Source organism: Amia ocellicauda, chromosome 20 (genome assembly GCF_036373705.1).
Source record: "Amia ocellicauda isolate fAmiCal2 chromosome 20, fAmiCal2.hap1, whole genome shotgun sequence".
In the NCBI taxonomy this organism is placed as follows: domain Eukaryota; kingdom Metazoa; phylum Chordata; class Actinopteri; order Amiiformes; family Amiidae; genus Amia; species Amia ocellicauda.
In genome coordinates, this window is record NC_089869.1 from 4,704,445 (window position 1) to 4,728,025 (window position 23,581).

The window sequence follows — 23,581 nt, forward strand, 5'->3', positions numbered from 1 at the left end:
CACCCATGTCTCTGTTTTAGTGAAGCTTGGGGACACACTGTTTGGTCAACAGGTGTTGTTTGGCTGTGAGGCCTACATTTTGTGAGGAGAAAAACATATTATGAAAGTCAACTTGCTGAACTTAAAAAAACATGTAAGAACATAGGCTAGTACTTTTGCTAGTAGCATGAACTGTGATTCAATTCAATTCAAGTAGTAGGTTTATTTACTGTAAGTAAGTAGGTGCATGTCGATCTTGTCATCAGTTGAAATGAAATATAGCATATATATATATATATATATATATATATATATAATATAGTGGAAACCTCTTAGGAAGGCCTTTTTTCAGCAGTGGATCGATATAGGCTGATGGTGATTGTATTGTGTAATATATGTATGTATATACAGATGGGTGACAAAATCTCCCATAGGTGTTCAATTGGTTTGAGATCTGTTCACTGCGAAGGCCATAGCATATGATTCACATAATTTTCATACTCATCAAACCGTTGTGACCCCTCGTGCCCTGTGGATGGGGACATTGTCATCCTGGAAGAGACCACTTCTGTCACGATAGAAATGTTTCATCATAGGATAAAGGTGAGCACTCAGAATAACTTTGTAATGATTTGTGACCCTTCCCCCTAAGGGACCCACAACTATGCCAGGAAAATGCCCCCCACAGCATAACAGAGCCTCCGGACCCCCTCACTGTAGGGGTCAAGCAGTCAGGCCTGTACCGTTCTCTTGGTGTACGCCACACACGCACCCGCCCACTTGTCGAGAATATGGTGAAGGATGACTCATCTGACCATATCATTTTTTTCCACATCTCTGTAGACCAGTGCCTATGGTGTCCCAATAATGACCCCTATTTCAAAATCACTTAGATCCTTTTCTCTTGCCATCTTGATCCAAAATTGAGGTTACCTGGGCCTGCTCAGCATTTTTATACACGCCACAGAGCATGATAGGATGTTAATTGCTTAATTGTATCATGCAGTACACCTGTTTGGAGGCATCTGCATTCACTATGTTCCTCCACTAATTTATTCAGGTTTTTCCTTTAATTTGTCACCCGTCTGTATATATTATATAATATATGCATATGTGGTTGAGACAGGTCTAAAAAACAAAAATGTACATATAAATAGATTCATACACTTCTCTGCCCACGGCATTCTTAATGCCATTCAACGATCATGGGAACCATGCAAAAATGTTGGGAATTGTTTCAAAGTAAATTAATCTTTATAGATTGCATTCAAATAGAGTTCCTGTTGTGCTCAATTTCTAGTCTATTTAAAAATATAAATACGAAATAAAATATATTATGAATTAAAGAAACAAATATTCTATCACTTCTGGAATAATGGCAGAAGGGAATAGTTTATTCTGTACCACAGTTGGACTGCAGTATCACATTTAATTCTAACAGTTTATTGATCTGTTGTATTGATTCCACAGTAAGTAAGTGGACTTATAACTCTTAACTGAGGGTTCTCTTTCTCCAAAAGCTCAGCAATTTTTTTATATTTGTTCCTCTGCATATCCTTCCAGTGGCACATAATCTACTCAACATAAACTTATTTTAACTTCATTTCATTCATCTCATTTCCAGTATTTTCATATCCAAGGGCTCTTTTTATTTGCTACATATTGTGTTCTGGACTGCAATTTGTATTAATATGTTCAAGTGTAACTGTCGAGAGAAGTACAATTAAGCAACATTTACTGACAGCACTCGTCCAAAAATATTTTTTTCAGGCCATAAAATGTATGCATGTGTTTTTTTTTATGCAGGTTTCAATCTCAAAGTTGTAACTAATATAATACATTAAAATGAGAATCTTCAAAAAAAAAAATCTATAATTTCTATGTGCACCCAAGCAAAGATTTCAGGGAAAAGGAGAAGCATATGACACCTGTGAGCACTAAATTTAAGGGAGTGTTGTTTTCAAGAGCTGATAACTCGCCAGCTATATTTTATGAATGCTGCCCTATTATCTTTCATATTCTAAGTCTCTAATTTAGAAATGTATGTTCTGAACAGACGGGGGGGGGGGGGTGGTATAGAGTGACCCACAGAAACTGTGCAAAGGGTCTGGCTCGACCTTGAATTAATGAGACTGGGATTTGTTTATCTCCCTCTCCCTGTCTGCAACAGAAGTGCATTGTTGTCTCCTTCTTCTTTCCACTCCTTTCCCACTGAGATGCACAGGAAAATGCCCCTGTTTGTTTCTAAGTTCTAGAGCGCTTAACTGGATTTCCTCAAAGTCATGAGCTCCTGTATCAAGATAAAAGAAAAAAGGAACTATAGAAAAGCATTGTTTATTAAAAAAAAAAAAAAAAAGTTATTTTTAGAACTGGGTTAATTTAATACAGAAGCTTTAGACTCTTTGTTGTTGTTATATAACATTGAGAGCAGTGATTACAGCTGGTCCCCTGCATATTGTAATATACCTGAAGCCTTTGTATTGTGTTCTGAAACCTCCAGTGTCTAATCATCTTTTATTTCTTGTGATTTAATTTCATCTTGTACAGGAGCAGAAGCTATCATATGTTTTACTTTACTTAGAGTCTAAAGTAGCTTTTCCCTTCTTAACCTGCTGTTAATTCTGAAATGAGGTTTCAGATCTTATTAGCTGGAAGCTTTTATTTCCTGGTCCAAATATGTTTTTGACCTGGATTACGTTAAAGGGTTTAATATGAGCAAATTATTACATCAGTTGAACTGGGGAAACGTTGAAGGACAAGAGATTTGATAAGCAGTCGGTCAGGACCGTGCCAGTCAACCACAGCAGTGTAGTCATGGAATTCGTTCATACATGTCCCTGAACACGGATTACTATGAAGACAACAAAAGTAATATGGGACTGTAGTGTTATTCGGAGAAGCAGGTGGTATAGCTAAGAGAGGTTATCTCTGAAGCTCTAGGATAAACAAACAAGAAACTCTACACATAAGACATTATTTTAAAACCGTATTCACATTTGCACACATGGGTTTGTGTTACCAAGAGTGCACAGATAATTACACAAGTGATTATTTTAGCTTATGATAAAAGAGGTAGGAATACAGATTTTTCCCAACGTTCCTTGGTTGAATAGATTCTAGGCATTCCAAGGCCTGAGTTTCAGAAACAGTACTTTTCCTGGGTGGGATCTTCAGATTCTGTGAAACACATAGCCTTCAGATTAAAAATAAAAAAATAACAAGCCTTGATTAAAAAAAAAAATACAGAGAAGTTCTCAAAATCAAATCGCAATACAATCTGTTTCTGTGTTTTCAAATGAAGCCTTGTGGCCCAGCTCTTGGCATAAGGTGCTCGGAGTCAGGGCTCCGAGTTAATCCCAGCAGTATTACTTTTATTTCATCTGCCTAGCCTTCTTCCAGCTTTTCATTTTAATTAACATTTTCATTCTCTGCCTTGCTTCGTCAATAGCAGCAGATTGTGTGGCTGTCAGACATGCACCAATAACTGGAAATTAATTCAATTTTCACATGCCTCTATATAGAGATGGACACAAAACCACAGTGCCAGGCTGTATGAAAAATTGACAGGGACTCGAGTCTGGGTTATTTTTAGACCACCAGCAGCCACATGAAGTCTCTCAGTGATTGCTTTTGTGACTGACTGCTTTATTGCCTTATTTTTTCTTCTTTTTCTGCCTTTTGATCAGTTGTGACATGTAAAAAAATAAATAAAGGGAATAGGAAAATAAAATAGTTTAATTTATTTCACACCTAGTCAAGCTTTTTGTCTTCAGTTGTTTGTAGGGTTTGTGAAAATGTATGTCTACCCCCGCTGATTACAGAGCCTGATTTCTCCATAGGGCCTAGTTATTATTTATATTTTTAACGTAGTGTCTTAACTGACACCCTAAGTTTTTTTTTTTTTTTTAGTCTCTGTCCCCAGATGATGCAATTGCTTGTCATTAATGCTCATCAATTCTCTTGACATTGCTGTACGCACCTTGCCAGGCTTGGATCCAGAGACGGTGGTTATCTGGTTATCGTTACTATTAAGGTCACAGACGTGGAGAACAAGCCTGTTTTCAAATGAATGTGTTGTGAATTTTGCCACAGCTGGTTTAGTACTGTGCGTGTGCTGCCCTTCTACTGGGTCAGTGGTTTGCATGCCAAGTTTACTGGGATGTCTCTGCTGAGTAAGCTGGCAGTGCGCTCTTTTGAAAGGACCTTAAAACCCAAAATGAGTCATAAACTAATCAACGCTGTGTGCTGACTCCTGTGCCAGACCATTTCCTCTTCGTAATGAAACAAAAGAAAATTTCCTAGTTGGTGAACCTAGTCTTAAGTAATATTGTTTCCTTTGCATGTCTTCTGTTCTTTTTTAAGCTGAAAAATCGAAATGGAATGCTTTTGGGGGTGGGTGGGCATTAATACCCCTTTACAAACTTCCTGTCATACAATATTGCAGTCAGGAGTGTATCTGGTGCAGAACAGCCACACAGCCTCCTTTTCCTTTTTAAACTTGAGAAAGTGGGTCTGGTGGGCATAATGCAAAGCTATAAATGTTGTAAAGCTTTTACCAGCAGTGCGACTCATCCAAATAGTTCTAATGTTTTGATCGTCTCACTGTGAGCATGGCTGAGTACTTTCATAAGAGACGAGTTCAGAGTAACTGCATCACACTGTGGGATGCCCTCACTGGACCTTGCCACTGTGCACAGAATGGATGGAATGGTATCTTGGCATCCTTAGCTTTGTTTATGCCTACTATACTGCATTTATGATGTACAGTATTAAAAGAGCTTAATCTCTCTGAGCTATAAGACAAAATTGGACGTATCTGAGCTAACTGCCAGGTACTCTTCAGAGGGGGCTTAGATCAGAACACTGTTCCAGATAGTTTGACTCTCCAGTGGAATGAGATTAGCACTGACTGTTAGACTGACTCCTTACCCTCTTACCTGGGGTGGTGTCATCATTCAGCCCTGTAATAATGTTAATGTATTTGTTACATGTTAAGTATCAGTGTTTTTGTTCTCTCTGTTTGTGTCAGGAATGTCTGGAAGTAAGTTACAGAACAACTGGTTTCCAATTACTGGAGAAATCCTCCTTTTATTATTTAACCAGGAAAAACGCATGAGAAACGTATACATCTCTCGAGTCAAGGGTGTTGTTATATTACTACAGCTGTCCTTTATTTCGAAGATGCAGATTTTACATTTTATTAAAATTCAATTCTAAATGTAGTACACCAGGATGCATTAATACAACATGTGCCAATTCCTTAATGTTGTCCCTGTCTTTATATTTGGATCCTCATTTTGCCAGACTCAAACTGACATTGCTTTTTTCTGCCTTTTGTTATTGCCTGATTGCTACGCTGATAGTAAAAACCCACTTTTCTGCATAGCAGTTAATTGGATCTCAAGACAATACAACAGTCTGTCTTTATCTGAGAAGCCAAATTTGGCACCTGCACTGTAAATGTGTTTGGTTCTTTTGCCATGTAATAATAGGACTATCGGTGTCATTTTCTTATCAGAGCACTGAGAACAGGAGACTCAAACCTATAACTTCCACAAACACTAGGGTGTTTTGTATCAAGCCTGCAAGATTGGGATCAAAGAAAAATAAATGAAGAAGGTGGTTTTACAAAACACCAAACAAGACCATGAACAACAAGGGTAGGGGTATTTCTTGCCATTCCCCAAAGTGAAAGTTTTGTTCTGACACAATCAGATGGTCAGACCTTTGCAGGACTTCCTGAGTGTGACCACTGAGTGGAGCTAGTCCTTGTGACCTTTCTTTTGTCTCTCTCCCTTCCTGTATGGGCTGCGGATTTGCAGATCAACACGGTAACCCCCAAGAAGTCAGCCTGCCGCGCTCATTCAGAATCCGTCTGGAAACCGTTGTTTACTCCAAAGCGGCAGTCGCTGGCTCAGCGCTGAGTGTCTGCGTTTGAGGTTGAAGTCTGCTCTTGAACTCACTCTCCCCTTTGAACCACTTACTCTCAAACACATCACTCTCAAACGCATCACTCTCAAACTGTTGACGTGTATTTTGTGCACCTTGTTATGACTGCGGTGGATGTTTCATTGCTTTGTTTTTAACTTCAGTACAGGCCTTGTTAGCGCCATATTTGTCTCAGTCCAAACGATTGTGGCTACTTTCCTCCCAGTGTTTTCTCAGTGTTTGCTTCAGGTCTTCCGGGACACTTTTTATCGGCTTCGTTTGCAAAATATTTACGTGCCGGCTGGTACGGCACATACTTTCAAAAGCAGGACAGGCTGTTTCCCTCCCCCCTGCCCTCCCAAACATATAGAGCTATAGCCTTCCTGTGTATCTAGTGAAAATGTGGTCTGTATCATCTCCTTTTTCTTTACTGTTAACAATAGTAAACAGTCAGTGCTTTCTCTCTTTCAAGAGACGATAACAAAAACAAGCCTTCCCTGCCTGTTTGGCTTTTGAGAGTTGTTTAATTCTCTGGCGTTTGCTGGAATCTGTTAGGAAAAAAAAATCTGTACTAAGAACATTTTTGAGGAAATGACTTGGCGTGATCTTTTAGGCCAGTGTCAGAGGGTTCTGTGTTGCAGTGCAATGTTGGTTCAATTCAGTTGTTAGAGGAGGGCTTGCCAACTTCACCTTCCTTTGAAGGTGTACTACATTACTGGGTCAGAACAATTGTGAGATTGGACAACCCAGAGTGTCATGCAAAGTGTGGACTCCTCAATATGTATCTGCAGAATGCCAGAAAGATGCATCTACTATCTAACAGGAAACAGGTATTTGAAGGAGAATGGGGGAAAAAACAATCTATTCAGGTATGCGATTCATCTTCATGGAAGCCAACAAGTCTTCATGTACATCCATGACCTACAGTATACAAGGTATAGGAACATTTGAGAAATGGGAGCATGGAGTGTGGTGAGAATAGTCGTGTAAATCGACACGTTTCCAACTGGAACTGGCTGAGAGCTAAGCGGCGCTCTGAGGAGACGTTGGTGCTGCTTCCTGGCTGTCAGTCTGAAACCCCAGTCTTGGAGGAGGTGGGGTTGGGTGGGTCTGTGCTGGGGTTGAAAGGGCTCAGGCTTAATAGCCTATGGATGTTGACAGGCAGTGGCGGCCCTCACAGTCAGGTCCCCAGGGTCATGCAGGCTTGGCAGAGTGCCCCCAGCCATCTACACGTACACCCTGTCGGTCTAGTGTTTGAGACGGCTTTGGGGTTACAGTACAACAGGAAACTACTGTATTTGTGTTTTTTCTTTTTTTTTTAATACCGTCTCGGAAATATGTGCTGCATATTTCGGTTAACATTCAAACTCTGTCAAACTACGTGGGGGATTTAATATTTAGCATCGCAGAGCGGGGTAACCAGAGCTGTACACTTGCGAACTCTGCTTCCGCTAGGCAGTCAGTGTATCAGTCAGTCAGCTGAACATCTCTCTGATTTTGCATCTCCTTTTCGGAAGCACCTTGATACACAAGCAGTGCCTTTAACGTTCAGAGTGTTAAAATCAAATCTGATTAATTTCTTTTTCTTGTGTAGTCTAGCCCCAAAGGAGCGGCACTGACTGCTGTCTGGCGGCACCGTGAGATATTACGTGCCTGCACATTTCTTTTTTCCAAGAGTCACTTCACAGCGGGCACTCTCCTTTTTCCCCACTCCGGCCCAGGTGGAAAACGTCTTTCTGGCCCTCTGAAGTAGCTAATGGAATGTATAGCAAGCTGTTCAATTAGTTCAAATAATTAAAGCCTATGAGTGGCAGGTAGGAACTTGGCAGCCGACTGAAGTTCAACGCTATTCAACAGTTCGTCTCAGAGCCCTCTCTGATTTCTCCTGAACTGCAGCAAGAGACTTAATCCTGAAAACAGAGTGTGGCCTGGAGATCCCTGCATCAGTGGGGACACTTTACAATGAGAGACCCAGGCTTCTGGTTCATGACATTTGTTTTTGGTATCCTATGACAAGTGCTTTATTTTAAGACAATACTGTTTATTGAATAGGTTTTCAAAGGATCAATTAGTTCCATGTAGTTCATTGGTTTAGTAACTTATTTGCCATGCTAGATTACTTAATAAGAGGGAAATAAACTAGCAGAACTGCTTCTGAACACAATCTTCGAGGCTGCAAGTTGAAGGTGAAAGATGTAAAAATGTGTCACTGTTGCCCACGGACTTTGAATTTCAGCATTAGGCTTCAGAGCACTGTGCCACACCATTTTTCTTCCCTGCCTTGCATGCTCACAGTCTGCTTCAAGTGAGGCCTGTTTTCTGATCTATGACATATGAAAGGAGGAACAACCTCAGAACAACGTGGGAGGATTTAGACAGCTGGGAAATTCAGCAGGTACAAAAGAGTTTTCAGCTTTTAATGATATTCTTGTTCTGAGAATCTTATAAGCCTGGATATAACAAAAGAAAAATCTGGCTACAAGGAATAACTTAACTAAACCCGCAGCATCTAGTATAGTTTCTTTTGATTTTGATTGCCAGTGAACATTGGAAGACGTGGACATTTGCTTAAACCTCTGAAATAACAGCCGATATTGTACATGTTTACTGTGAAATCTCTAACGAGAATTTCCATGGAGTGTTAGAGCAGGTATGGCTTCAGGAGGGATTGTCCTTCAGCACAAGACCCCCAAGTGGTTCATGGATTCTGTATGTATAGAACACAACCTCATTCTATAGCATTTCTAAGAAGGGGGATTAATTTTAGAGTAGCTGGGTGCACCGAGTTGAAATCCCCCCTTTGTAGCCCCCAAAGCCTGTTTAATCACCACAAACAATCAAGGCAGTTGTTCATTATAAATGCCAACAGTTTTCATTTGACGAGATTTGCTCTAAATATAGGTCAGCTTGGTTTACAGTGGACCAGGCCAGGACGGGGCTGAGTCATTGGTTTCAATAACCGAACACACTTGGGCATTATTGAGCACTGACATTAAACTAAACTGCTGCCTTAGGTGATGCAGGAGAAGGAATGCCAAGGGGTAAGGGTTTACTGAAGAAACCTTATAGGTGCTAGACAGGCCTACCAAGTGTTAGATTTTTTTTCTATAATGTTACAATGAGGACAAAGGAGCAAACTTTTAAATAAATATGTAGGAAACTAATTTGTATATCAGATATTCCTCTCTATATCAATAACTCACACTTGGTGTTTGGCATCAAAATCAAACTACAGTAGAATGAACCATAAAGAACTAAACAACCAGAGAAGATGGTGGTTCCTAGCAAAAGACATATCCCCCCCAATCCAGCTACTGAAACATCATGTCTTGTGACCGAGAACCTCCCTGCTCTGAAGGCCCCTTAATGATCTGGCTTTCTAAGCAGTTTTAACCTGTTTGGAGCCAATATTAATACCTATCATGCTAAATGCACGTCAGGAACCGAATTAGGTGGGAATTAGTAACATTCCGGACTGACAGTTAAGTACAGAGTGCCTCCTGCCAGCACGCATGCAGCACTCTGTGTAACAGTCAGAGCAGTGGGCCAGTGGCCAGTCCCACCTGTTCCCAGACAGTGTGTTCAGTGCTTTAGGAGGAGTAATACACACAGTGTTTGATACCACAAGCATATTTATTTGACTAATATATAGCCTATATGTTACGGTAAATGTATGAAAACGGTAAATGTATACATTTACCGACTAGGCAGGATAACAAAAGTCTGAGTATCAAACAAATCTACCGACCTACCGCTGTTCAGACATGCACAATTAACCAGGAGATGTACAGATTATCTGTGGGAAATACACATTTCTCTTGGTGCTGGTAAATGTATACACTTCCCAGTTTCACACATTTACCGCAACATATATATTTTTTGGCTTTAGGATAAGCCCCTCACCCACAAGAGGCTCAAGATCTTTGCCCCCAGAAACTGTACTAGTTGCATAATAATTACACCACATTCCTTCAATTACCTGCTCATGTAGAAAAACACATGGCCTTTTTGAGCGTTGAATTCTATTTTGTCTTTGGTTCTCCCATTTAACTTGTACTAGTTTTTCTCTGAAGATGCATGTCACCAGAGTGCAGGCAAAGTTTGCATGGTAAAATACAATACAATTGAAAGAACCTACACATGGCAGATAAAGCAGTTTACTGCACGCATCCTTATAGAAAAGAAAAGGTAGCATTCAGCTCTGAGAAAACCTAATTCTCACTCCCTCTGTCCTGGTTGTTATCATTCTCAATGAGACGGGAGAGTGTTATTATTTTCCTTATCTCCTTCTTTACGCCGGTCTGTTATTGTGAATGAATGTTGAATTTGTCTGGCATGCTGTGAGAGTTGCTTTCCTGAAATTAACCTAAACAGTACTGCATTGATTTTACAAAAGAGAGGCCATGAGGAACAGGCTGCTCAGCCAATTCCAATTAGTTTACTGATCTGAGAGACTCTAAGCTTCTTCCTAGGAATCAGGAGTTCCTAAGAAATTGAAGATAAAACCCTCACTGAAATATTGTGTGTTCATCAGCAACTGACCTTTTTTTTTTCAATTTGCACCTTGTCGCTCCATAATTTTGTGTCCATTATGCTTAAGTACAGCATTTTAAAGGAAGTTGTGCTATATAGTCACTTTTTATCCAGTTTGCTGCTGTGAGAATAAGCTCATTTCTTTTGATTATTAATACCTTGATGACCACCGAAATACACTCATTCTTCTATATGAAGTCAGTAATATATTGTAGTTTTATATAACATAGCATCATTAACTAAATTCATAGCATATTTGAGCCTAGCAAAGTGAATTCAATATTATTTATGTAACAAACAGCTGTGTTATGGATAAACTAATGAACTGACATGGAGTGGACCAAAAATAAGATTAAGAGTCCCTTATGTTAGCCATCTCCTCTGGCATTAATGAAAATTATAAATATGTTCATTAATCATTCTTCAAATGTCAGCAAGGGTGCAAACTAAAAATGTTGCTTTTGTTCACAGAATTTGTTAAAATGCCCATTTGCCCATTGACCAGCAAGAAGTCTGTCAGGTCATCAGGGTTTCAAACTGCACCCTTGTCCCTCTAGCTTGTTTGAACTTTAAAATTCTCTTCAGATCACACAAGGCTTCCACAGGCTTTGCTAATTTTGAAATGTATTGACTTTGGAGTCTTTCTTCATATGGGCAACCTGTGATGTCAAAAATATTTTTGCTCTTATCTTCTGAAGTCGGGTCCTAATAAAGATATATACAAAAAGAACAGTGCTCAAGTGACTTAAGATCAGAATATACAATAGTCATGCCTTGCATAATGCAGCAAAGCCAGCTCCTCCTGACTGAACCGAACAGGGAACTGGGATCACCATTCCTGTGAGCCCTCAATGGGATTTTGTGTGTGTGAAAATTTCCTAGGTTGCTAATTAACTCCTTTACGCTCTGATCGTATTTTAAACAAACATTCTAATTGGTCAGTGTCACAACATCAAAGTACATTGGGAGAGCTGTCCACTGCAAGTTCAGACGCATGGAACTTAGCTTTTGACACAATCATTGAGTGCTCAGTAAAAACCTGCAGTGCTAAGAGTTCCTGTACAGCAGTCAGCAGATTTTAGACAACAAACAAACTTTGGTGTAAAAGTCTGCATATTTTATAGGTTCCACGTGGCTAGGTTTAAAATCTATAATATTCTCAACCCTTGGTTATTCTAATTAATTCTAATTGTTTTAATTTATATGGTGTCCTCTCTCTTTTTTCACATTTCTGTTATTCCCTGAACTCATTTTGTTCAAGCGAAGATATCCCAACACAGTTATGTGATTTATACATGTATAGATGTATTCTGTTGTTGATTATTATTGTATTATTATTATTATTGTTGGTCTAGATTATTTTACAGGCTAATTATGTTTTCCAACAAAACCGATAGGATTTTGCTTAAATTAATGGAAGTTTCTTTAATGATAGATTTGAATTATTTGCTTGACTTAGTGGCCAGACACTACATCTTGTTCAGTAGGATTACAGAATTCCCCAGCTTTGGAAAGATCTTTGACATATATAGTATATTGTATCAGGACTAATGACATTATAAATTACTTAGTGCACTTTACAGTATTCTGTGTTAAATCTCCAGTGAAGTGATTAATCTGCACTTACAGGGGTCACTGGGGTTTAAAATGTGTCTGCAGGTTTTTAATTAAATATTAACTAATGAGTAAAAAAAAATACAATTAAAATATTATCAAGCGGGATTTTGAGAATCATCATTATTTATACGTAATAAAACACAGCATAACCGGTCTTCGTTTTTTCTGTGGGTTTAGTTTCAGGATCAGGGCAAAGTTTTTGGGGGCAACCAAGGATATGAACAATGTCTATGCCTTTTTATCTTGCAAGACTAAAACCCTGATACTTCAGCAGTTCACAAAGGGTTGCATGAGACTGAACGTGTATGGAGTCTCACAGTGAGCATGTTTAAACAGGATTGTACTTTCTTATAACTGGTGCAGGAGGAGGAGATTTGCAGTATCATTCTTCAAACCTTGCCCTTAAGATGCACAATAGTTTGATTTTAACTAATAAAAAAGTGTAAGAAAATCAGAGGACCATGAGAAATGGATCTTAAGAACACTGGTATTTGTGGAGAGTGGGAAAGAATAGAATATTTTTTTAATTCAGTCGTATCTTTATTCAAATCATTTACTGCAGAGCCGGAGAAGTGTTAGGCTAGTTCCATTATTTCAGTGCAGTAATATGAAACTAAAAGCTCAGAAAAACCCAGAAGAGCAGATGTAACCTAACTCTTATCATGTTAGGCAATAAAGATGTTTTTATTAACAGTTTTCAGGCATGCTTTGGGCAAGTGAGGTATTTGAGAAAACAATTATTGACAGCGATCTTCTGCACCCTTTCACTGCAAATTGTGCTGTGATGAATTATACAGCATTGAAGACTGATAAAAACCAAAAGCACTGATGTAATTCCAGCCATAAAGCTGTGTCATGTTAAGTCAGACTGACATGACAGTAGATTCTAGTGCTTTATCTTTTGAGAAGTTAAAAGGAGTTACAAAGTTGGCCCATCTTCCTAGTTTGGTTGTAAGTTCATTACAATGTCAAAGGGCATTGATCCAAAAGCCTCTTTTGGACCTTTCCTGAAGGATCCTAGTGCTTTGTCTACCACACAATGGTTTGGTAATTTGTTCAATATACGCTTCATCTTAATTTGATAGACTGACCAGAATGTGTGGAATCTGCAGTATATCCGAGCAATTTCGGAGTGTAAATGGAAATATACATCACTGATTTTCTAACTGATACACAGAACTTTCCCTCAAATACTTTCTCCACTACTGAGAAAAAGCATAATCTTTCTTGTGCTCAGAGACTTCCAGGCATACATTGCCCTGGTGCACAGAATGGGGCGATGGCAGAACACACGCTAGTTGTTTGAACAGGAGAGCGAGAGGTTGTAAGCGCTCGAAGAAAGCAAACAAGGCAGATGAGAAGGTGACGTCAGCGCTGCTGCCCATAATGCCTGTGAATGGAACAAGTTAGCTGCCACATTTTCCATCCATGGCTGTCGTTCAGCATAATTACAGCAAAATGAGACCTAAACGGCTGGAAAACACTGAGGCCAATGGAAACTTAGTGAAAATAAATAACAACAGAGTGGGGCCTGCACGTGGGGGTTAAATGTAATGTTGACGCGCTCTGGCCCTCTCTTCATTGGCTGCCATTCCTGAGAGTTTCTTGAAGCTACTCGGCAGTATTTTGAATGGCCAGCAGTGACGTGTCCGGTTTATTTGGAAGTGTTTTATGAGGCGTGCTCACAGGTAGGTTTTTTGGACCTAAAACAACGTATTCCATCGTGTCTATTTAGACAACTTAAAACCTTAGTGGAGCAACTCATCCATGTTAAATAATAAAAGCAACCTATTATATTTAAAAAAAAAAAAAGTAGAAAGGAATGGTCGCTAAATTAAGTGCAAGGCTTGGATTAAGTAGGCATTTTGAAGATTAATATAGGATGGTGCCAGTCCTCTTGCCTTTGTAAAAATGGATGCCATTGAGTTAAGTTATGTAAGTCTGTTATCGTATAGTTTTACAACATGTTGTAGATATGTGTATAAATAGCCTTGATCATAACAGAAAATGAATAACACAGAGACTGTTATGAGCAGACTGGACTACAGATTGCAGGACTATATTTGTCCATGAAATTACAACGGCACATAAACACCCAACTCTGACAGTTATTTAATAGTGCCCAGCGTGTCATTAGAGATTCATTCTGGGTGCTTCAGTAATGGAGCCTTACAGTCCCTTTGAGCTCCGTAGCTCATTCCTTGAGATATCTGTAAAAAGCATCGTCATTGCCCGGTTCTCACACATTGGGTAGTTTTGCCAAATCGCCATATGTCTGGGGAGACGGACTGAAGTGCTGTCAGTGATTCAGGGCTGTAGTATTACATTATTATTATTATTATTTTTGTATTTTCTACAAATTCAGAGACTCACACTGGAAACTGATTTGATGCATGTGATGTACAAGACAACATAAGTCAGTTCATTTGAAATAACTGCTTTGTTGTGTCTTTTGCCAGGATGAGGTTGTGGAGTTGTGTTAATGGAGCTGAAGCACCTAACCCACAAGGAGATTTCCAAAAACACGCTGGCAGTCATAAATAAACTTTGCACATCTAGCTATCGTATAAGGGTGCCACTCTTGAATATGTAAAAAGTCAAAGAGGCAAAGATTGTACATTTGGCTTCAATTCCTTTTTTTACATTTTTATTCCCCGTGGTTACAAACTTTTAATACATTAGAAAGAATTATTCATTGTTCCAAATTTAGCACAATTGGGATAATACTGATAATGTGACCTCGAGCCAGCTGCAAGAGATTATTGTCTCCTTAGCTGGTCTACTTTAGGATTATAAAGCAATTGATAAATGGTGCTGGGATGATAATTTCAGTGTAGGTAATTTATCTATCTACTTTGTGATGTGCATTTCCATTATTACACAATTATATTGTTAAATGTGCTTTGTGCAGTTCAGCTATTTCTCTTCTCTTGGTTGCGGAAATGAAAGCTTCTGAATGGAAACTGTTGCTTTTCAGCAAACTGCTCAAAACTTCATGAACACAAATGGCATGCAGGTGTCTATTGGTGTTGCACATGCCAGACTCTGCATTGGACCGCCTAGCTTTGGGCCACACTGATCACCTTTAAGAGATTCTTTAATCACGATCAGTTTGTATTACATCTGACAGCTGTGTGATTATAGACAGCAGTAGGGAATCATGCAAAGTGTACCAGGTTGAATGTATGGAGAATAGGAAACTGCCAAACACAAAAAAAATGAATGCATCCTTTACTCTTTACTTTGTACAGCGCAATGCAATGGTGTGTATTCCACAAACTTTGGTTAATATGGGACACTGTTCAAATAGGATAGGGCAGTAACCATTTAAGGTATTGTGCATCTGCAATGTGATCACTGTTACACTGTTACTATAACTGTATGGGTTTACTGGTGAAGGTGGTTGACATAAAGCACGTACTGGGAATTATGTGTAGTTAATAAATGCAGGACCTTAATGCAGTTGCTAATTGAAATTAGATGTCGGACTGCCATTTAGGTTTCCCCCATGAAGATCTACGATCCAGGCAGTGCACTGGAGCATGGGAACCCTCCACAGCACGAAAACAAGCAAGCAACCAAGAAAAAGCAAACCCTGCATTCTCCCATTTTTCAAGACATAATAAAGGTGCGGTGTCTTGTGGCAACAATAGTTGCTGTTGTCTTAACAATTTATTCTCTATTATGGTTACTCGCAACAACTACAGAATTGTCGTCATTCAGAAGCAACTGATTAAACCTTGAGCTGCCGTACTCAAGATAAAAAAAAAAAAAACAACCAGGAATTGTTTTCTGACCCATTTGATTTTGATGAACCATCTAACGGTGACACATTTCCCTCACAAATTGTGTTGTTCATTTTCACATTTCATTTGGGTGATATAACTTGGTCATGCATTTCCTCAATACCCCTGGGATTACGCATGGTCTTGTTTTAAAAATAGATCTTGTGCTATAATTCATTGTAAAATTAAAAAGGGTACCATTTATCCAACATGCAATATCCTCTCCAGGAATCCTATATTAAGTTGCAAGGAATGTTGCCCTTTTTGTAATTGTGAATGCAGATTTGGAATGTGAATGGGAATACTGTATTCTCCATTATTGAAGATGGATGACTGATGTGCCAAGTCCTCTACAGGACTGGCAGACACATGCTGTGATGATCAGTAACATTGTAGTGTAAATGTGTCGGTCAAGAGCAGTCTGAACAACAAGTGACGTGTTGTGTGTAACTCCTTAATTACAGATTTTGTACGCAAGAACTTATTCACCATCATTGCAGAATGAAGGCTAGCTGTGATCCATCTGGTGTGTTACAAATCTTTAGCATGTAAACAGCTTATTACTCCATGACTCATACTACAGCAAAGCCAGATCTGAAGCATGCTTCCCACCTGAGAACAATCGGGATGGCAGGAGTGATTCAACTGTCACTGTTATCAGCTGATGTGTCACAAGGGAAAAGAAAAATCTATTAATTGAGGGTTATCTGACATGTGGTTTGTGTAGTGCCCTATGCAGGAGTGTGTGGTGAGCTTTAACTACATGTGGCTGAGGTCTTCAAATTCAAACAGGAGATGACAGATTAATCTCAAAGTCTCAGGCTACGAAGGATTACATCATATCTATGTAGTGTTCTGATTTAATGTTCAGTCCCCCTACAGATCTAACAGTGATTTAAAAAATAAAAAAGGAAAGAACCCCTACGCTAGTCTTTTACCTTATTTAGTGTCTTGTGAAGTAATGGCTAAAAAAAAAAGTGTTTGTTTATTTTCTGTCTTATTAATGTCTGTGATGAACCACAGGCCTTTTGAAAAGGGGTCAGATGAGTTTCCCATCACTTTTATATTTTATATATATAGATATATATATATATTAAAGTCATTGCAGACCACCACAGACACAGCCCCTGAGCCTTGCCAACTATTTATAAGAGATTCCACTATGGAAAAAAAAATGACAAAATTAATTCCTTAAATAAGCTGGGAATGGTGGAAAAGTGCGCCTGGCAGTCTCGGGTGGCCTTGTGAGAATTTCTCAAGGTTCGTGTGACAAAGCCCAGCAGCCGAGAGCAGTGGACTCTGTCTGCGCTATGCAGGGTGCCCTGCTGCCATGCTCTTGTGTCTCACTGACTCAGATTGGTCTACTTCATCTACTGTGCCTGAGCTGCATAGGTACAAATAATTTGCTGTAAAAAGGATTGTATTTCACCAGGCTATAAACACAGTATACTGAATTATGTTTTCACTGCTTTCATTCAGTGCAATTTTTTTATGATCGTGCATTTTACACCATATGTTTGTCTTGTAAAATATCCAAAGCATTCTGTAGTGCAGGGGCTGAAGGTCTATCTGTTTTCACATGCAACCAATTACAAGCTTGTTTACTCTATTCAAATTCAAAACATAAGCATATATAATGTCTTCACTCTTCTCCTCATTTGCACGTTTCTGCTTGCACATCCTGTGGAATGTATTGCATGATTCTTTGTTGTTGTTTTTGCCTTGGTATTGGCCATGCCACTGTAACTTCTGAAAATAAAGACTCTCAGTCATTGGAAAGAAGGGTCATATGGTATCCTGAAACTTAAAGCTATGATGACCACTATTATACACTATGGAGTAGGAAAGGGGACAGTGGTAGCCATCATTACAGCTTTGCTAAATGTTTTACCAAGGCAGTTCAATGCAGCTCACTATTTTAGTTTGTCGCAAATAAGTGAAAAGAAGGAAGTGTGTGTGTGTAAGCCCCAGTAGGTTCAGAACTGTCCTTTTATAGCAGATTGTCATATCAGCTATTAAGACAGAGACTGTGAACTGAGGACAGGTGGGAGTAAAGAAAATAAACAAAACTCTCTCTTTCGCTGTCTAAGAGCAGCCCCTGCTGGGTATTCTTTGTGTGAGGCTGCTGCCCCTATAGCTCTAGAGCTCAGCAGAGTGGCCTCCCTCCAGCGGAGAGCACTGCTCGGTCAGTTGAATCATGCTGAAGCCCTCGCTAAGAAGCACAAGTCTAGGGCTCGAGGCAGATACGCCAGGAATGATGCCTCTGGGTAAAACTTGAGGAAGTTTGGAGAATTCGAAATTGTCTGCTCTGTGAGGCCTAGCATAGCATCACAGCTGGATTTTTACCTCCGAGTTATTGATGCTAAGGCACAGACTTGCAAAGGAGGGAGAGTGGCCCCACGGCGAGCCAGTCCTGCCCAGTCGGGTGACTATTCCCAGGATTGCTGACTCCCTGGCCTCACCCTCCCAGGGGCTGGCTGCAGGTCACGCGGCTCCCAGGCGCTAAAAAAGATAATTCCCAGCCCATCCCTGATAGAAAAAAGGATAAAATTAGAGCAGCCCAGGAGCTATTAATAGACCCCCATGTTTTTCTTGGGCATATTTTTGGTATCGAAGGACATGAGTCGCATTTTCCTGACATCCACGTTTTTGTGGGAAAGTGGAAAGTATGCAGACTGCCTGTGGGACAGTGAGGTAAGGGGGGTTAAGCCAATAGGGAGGGGGTATAGTAGCCTGAAGGCATAATGATTCACCCCCCTGCCCAAAATCCCTTCTTAAGACACTATGGAAAAATAATCAACCACATCTAACAACCTTTGCCACTTGTTATCATTCAAACATTCCAGCTGATACTTTGTGCCGTCATGATGGCTTCTTGCTTCCTGTCCCTACTCATCACGCTAAGCAAGAGTTTGACATCCCCTGCTCCTTTTATCTCGTCTTTTTCTCTCCTTGCTCGTTTCACATCCTGTAGTCTGTGCCCTGCATTATATTGTATATGAACTTCTCTGTGATTTAATCTTCTTGTTTCTCTCTAACTATTTAACTGATGTAACCGGGCTTGTCTGGGTATAATGTTCTGGGTTAGTCACTCCCCTGGCTTCTCAGGAGTGTACAAATCCCATGCATCAAGGAGATTGTGTGACTGGGGCCATCAGATGTGTGTCTGAGGGCAATTTGTGCCTTTGGTGTGACAAGCCAGCTGCAATGAAGTGTGTGTAGGGTAATAGCAGTGCGGCCTGGACGTAACTGAGCAATCCTTCACAAATGGACTCCTTGCACAATGCAAATTCTTCTTCCAGGCAACACTTTTTCTTTGATGCAATTATTAGTTCAATAACAGAGAAACAAATGCAACACAGAGAATGCTAAGAGAGACTTTGGATTAAAGCAAGAAAATCATATATGGAACTGTAGACATTTAGCTGTAGTTTGAATAACAAAGTTAAAGAGGAGTAAAATATTTGACATACAGCACTTGCTAGTTAAAAAATAATTTTATTTGCAGCTAATACTTTTTGTTAAATGCTTTATTCATTATCAGTAATCCCAGCAACTTGAAATCACTCAATGATCACGCCATGAACAATGAAGAATTAGATCCTGCTGGACTGAGTATTGCTTGACAACAAGAACAAAATACTTAAATCCCATGATTCATTTCTGTAGTAGACTGTGCCAGCATTATTATTATTATTATTATTATTATTATTATTATTATTATTATTATTATTATTATTATTATTATTATTATTTATTTGTATGATTATTAATCCATTAAAGACCAGATAGCCATCTACATTTCTGTTCCTCTTTATTTCTGAATGTTTCAGAAATTAGTTAGGCTTTTTCAAAGAGATACCAGCTAATTAACAGCATGAGAGTTTTGTAACAGCATTCTGATTGCTTAATGCAAATGTGAGAACACCACATGCAATGCCTAAATTATGAGGATCATTAGAAATTAGAGAGCAGAAATGTGTTTTTCAGTGATTATTAAAAAACTCATGTACTTTTTCATTGCCTCTTCAAGCTTATCATCTGCGTATAATGGGTGTATTTGGTTTGACTTCCTCACACGTGTTCCAGCCAGGGATGGGCAGCACTGGAAACAAGTTAATATGTGGGTTTAGACTGGAACTTTCAAACCTGCAGATGAGAAGGAAACCAAGCATAATGGGAATGAACAGGCTCAATTACATAATAATAATAATAATAATGCCTTGGATAGGAGATTGGGCTGCTCATCAAACTCCTGTTCACCCCCCCCCCCCACCTCTTGTTCTCTCTTTGTTGTTCTCCGCTGCGTGCGAGGGAACAACTGGGAAAGCTTGTGTAGTTATATAAAAAAAAAAAAGCGTGATTGACGATGATATTTCAGCAGGTGCAAATGTCAGTCACCTCATAACAGGCTGATTGACATAAATCAAATCTTCACCACTGTCACATTTTTTTTTATTTATTTTTTTTAACTCTCCTCAGCTCACCCATAACCAATTTTTATTTTGTCATTTTTCTCCTGTTGGCCTGTTGATCCTCATCCCTGTTGCTCGCAACACTCATGTTCATAAAACAGTTCATAAAAGGGTAAAAATTGCATCCCCTTCCATCTATGGACTACGTAAGCTTTGCTTGGGTTTATGTTTGAACTTGGCTAAGCCCCTGTTTGTAATTTACATAGGAGTGTAAACAAAGATTTATGCACCTTCACTCAGGACCTTCACCAAGGACGAAAACACTTAGCGATTAATAACGGAAGCTATGCTTTTTAAAAGTCTATTACAATTTGACAGAAAATCAACAACAGGTCATGTCGGCAATGTCTACCATATTCCTTTACCCTTGGAGAGAGTCTGTGTTTAATTCTGTTGATAATCAAGTATCATTAATTTTTTCTGCAGCAGCAGATTAATGGAATGCTGACTGTAGGACATTATCTTTAGTGTCCTAAAGAGTTTGTGGTAAAACGTTTAATTGTCAGCTGTAACTGTGCCCCTTTTTTGGGCTTAAAATTATATGGTTTATGTCTTGTTTTCTGCTTGGCAAGAGTATTATTCTTTTATGATGCTGATTGGTGCCAGCTAAAAAGTTTATATCCATATTGTAGACATTTCAAATAGGATTAAGGTTTGGAGGTGACCCAAGAAAATCCAAATCACTTTAAAAAAGCACCTGGTTTACAAGGAGTTATATTTTCACTTTCGTTTTATATTGCTCTGAAAGAACAGAATGTTGTGTACTCTTATTTTGTGTCCTAATACTGCTAGTCTCTAAGTGAGTGATGAGTAATTTTCAGCATATCTCTAATATTTTTGTTTTAGAGTTTAAAGGGCACTGACAGCTTAGGTAGGCAATGTGTATGAAAAGCTATATGTATTCTACCTGTCCCAAGACTTTAATTCTCAGCGTAAGGCTTTGAAGCACAGTTACGCAATGAAGCAAGTCATATTTACTACAAACTTCCTCAGAAACACTCTGGTTTGTATGACTTGAAGGAAATACCAGTTTCCAAACTCGGCAGGAAAAGTCCTAGCAGTTGGGCCATTCAGGTGACTGATGTTAGTTAATGGATACCACTATCTTATACCCGACTACACTAGGCATAAGAAAGTTCCTTCTGCTCTCCATCTTGATCTATTCCACAAAGCTTTCCTCTATTCCTCTTCTCTGGGTTAAATGTGAAGCAGGGTCTGCTTTGTCTTTGTTGTTCTCTTAATGTAACCGTAGTCAGTAGTGACTGATTAGCAAAACAAGCTGCCAAAAAAGTTGTTGTTGTTGATGTTGATGTTGAGGTTTTTTGTTTGCCTCCCAAGGGAAATTAATGTCATATTTTATAACTGATAGGTTTCTTCGCTTTTTTGATTATTGGAAGGCACGTGTTCACTCTAGGGCACGTCTTATTGCCTGATGTGCATTGTGTTCTGTCGAGAGAAGGATGATTTCATAGAGCGAGAATTTTCCTCTTGAATGATAACTTTCCCAAGATGAATTTGCCTTTGTTTTGTTGGTTTAAAGCATAGCAGTGAATTCTTTAAAGTGCTTTACTCTGACGACTTCGGACTTAATTTGGCATGTTTCCTGAACTTCCGTAGCTTCATGTAAAAGAATGTCTATTTTAAACAATTGTAAGTGGAAGGGGGGAAATCTGCTTTGTTAACCCCTTAATATCTCTTATAATTAGGCTCTGTGTTTGGAATTGCTGCTGCAAACTTTGGAGCTTAATAGAAGTTGTTGAACCCTATCTCTGGAACCTCCATCTGTGAAGGACCAGGTTCACCTCCCCTTCCCAGCAACAGCTTTCTCTGAACCTGTTTTAGGTGGAATCACTGATAAACATGCCCTAGTTTTAGAAGAACGTGGTTCAGATATTAATCAAACAGTATTATACAGAACACGCTCGAGCTCTGCATAAGACACCAATAAAGCAAAACAAGACAAACAAAGTCTATGGGCTGTGTTAGTTAATTTGAATTTCTGTTTCAGGTCATGTAGCATAGAAAAGGGGAGCTGAGGAACATGGTACTACAGTTTTGTGACTCAGCCTTGCAGCCTACATAGCTTCTCGTGTTGGGACTCAAGCACTCTTCCCTCAGTCAGCTGGTCTAAGGGGGTGTCAGTGTCACACCTGTAGCAGTGCTCTGACAGAGCCGCCCACCCCTGTCCAGAGAGCAGGCCGCTGCTGTCGTGTGGAGCAGGGAAGGTGCCAGGTGGCCCTATGCCTTGTTACCTCCTTATAGATAAAGTGTGGAGAGTCTCTGCCGTGTGGTATTTAAACTATGCCCATCTGCATTTAAACGAGTAGCTCCAAGACAATCAGATTACACAGCAGTTACTTTGGTGAGAATATCGCCCAAGTGGAATGGAAACTTCATTTCGGGTCTAATATTAGCCTCTGCTCTGGAAAATTCCTTTTAAATGATCACAAGCTGAGAATAGGAAAAGAATTTGTTTAACGTTTTTGATAGACAGCATTCATGAGGAGGGTTTTGTAAGCTGCTTACTGAGGGTCCTGGGAAAGCAGATGTGGAGCTGCCAGGGCTTGCTTAAGAAAACCGGACACATGAGTGTCTGTCCAGTTTCATAGTCCTTGTTTGCCTGATTTCACGCTTGTCAGCACGATATCCACTTCATCCTCGTGCTCTGCTGAGTCTTGGCTGCGGACTTCAATGGAGAGTAATAAAACAGATATTTTCCATGAAATACACCAGAGATACAGATACCTGCTTTGAATAATACTGTAAAAAATAGTTTATAAGAGTTTATTTGAAATACTCTAGGCTTCGATATTATATTGTAGCAAGTAGCGTTCTTTAAGATTCAGTGTAACTGCAAAGTATGGTTATTAGTTACTGCTGCAGACACATACTATACATTAAAAGAATTTGTTTCTTTATAACTTCAAACTTGTACAGTGCAAAGGGAGGTGTGGCTGAATATTAATAAATGAATTCAGAAGGATGCTTTGACTCCTCTCCTCCTGTGCTCGTATTGTTAGGTGTGCTAGATCCTCATTGACACTAAGGCAGGGCTTGCATCTGAGTAAATACCCATCCCCACTTTCCAAAGGAAAAAGTTGCATGTTCTCCCTTAATTTTTTGTTTTGGAACTACCTCTACTGTGTGATAATTGTTTTTATGTAAATTAAGCTACCGTGTCATCATTGTTTTAAGGGTTCTGCACCATTAAAGCTCAGTGGTAATTTTATCACTACATCCAGCTGAATATTGCCCATATATAGG

The 23,581-nt window shown here is 39.4% G+C and overlaps 1 protein-coding gene across 3 annotated transcripts in view; it reads left to right on the forward strand.

The window, feature by feature from the left end:
* The window catches only part of LOC136715894 (metal transporter CNNM2), a 62,486-nt gene that overhangs the window by 23,082 nt on the left and 15,823 nt on the right, over window positions 1-23,581 (forward strand). The gene's annotated exons all lie outside the window — the stretch shown is intronic.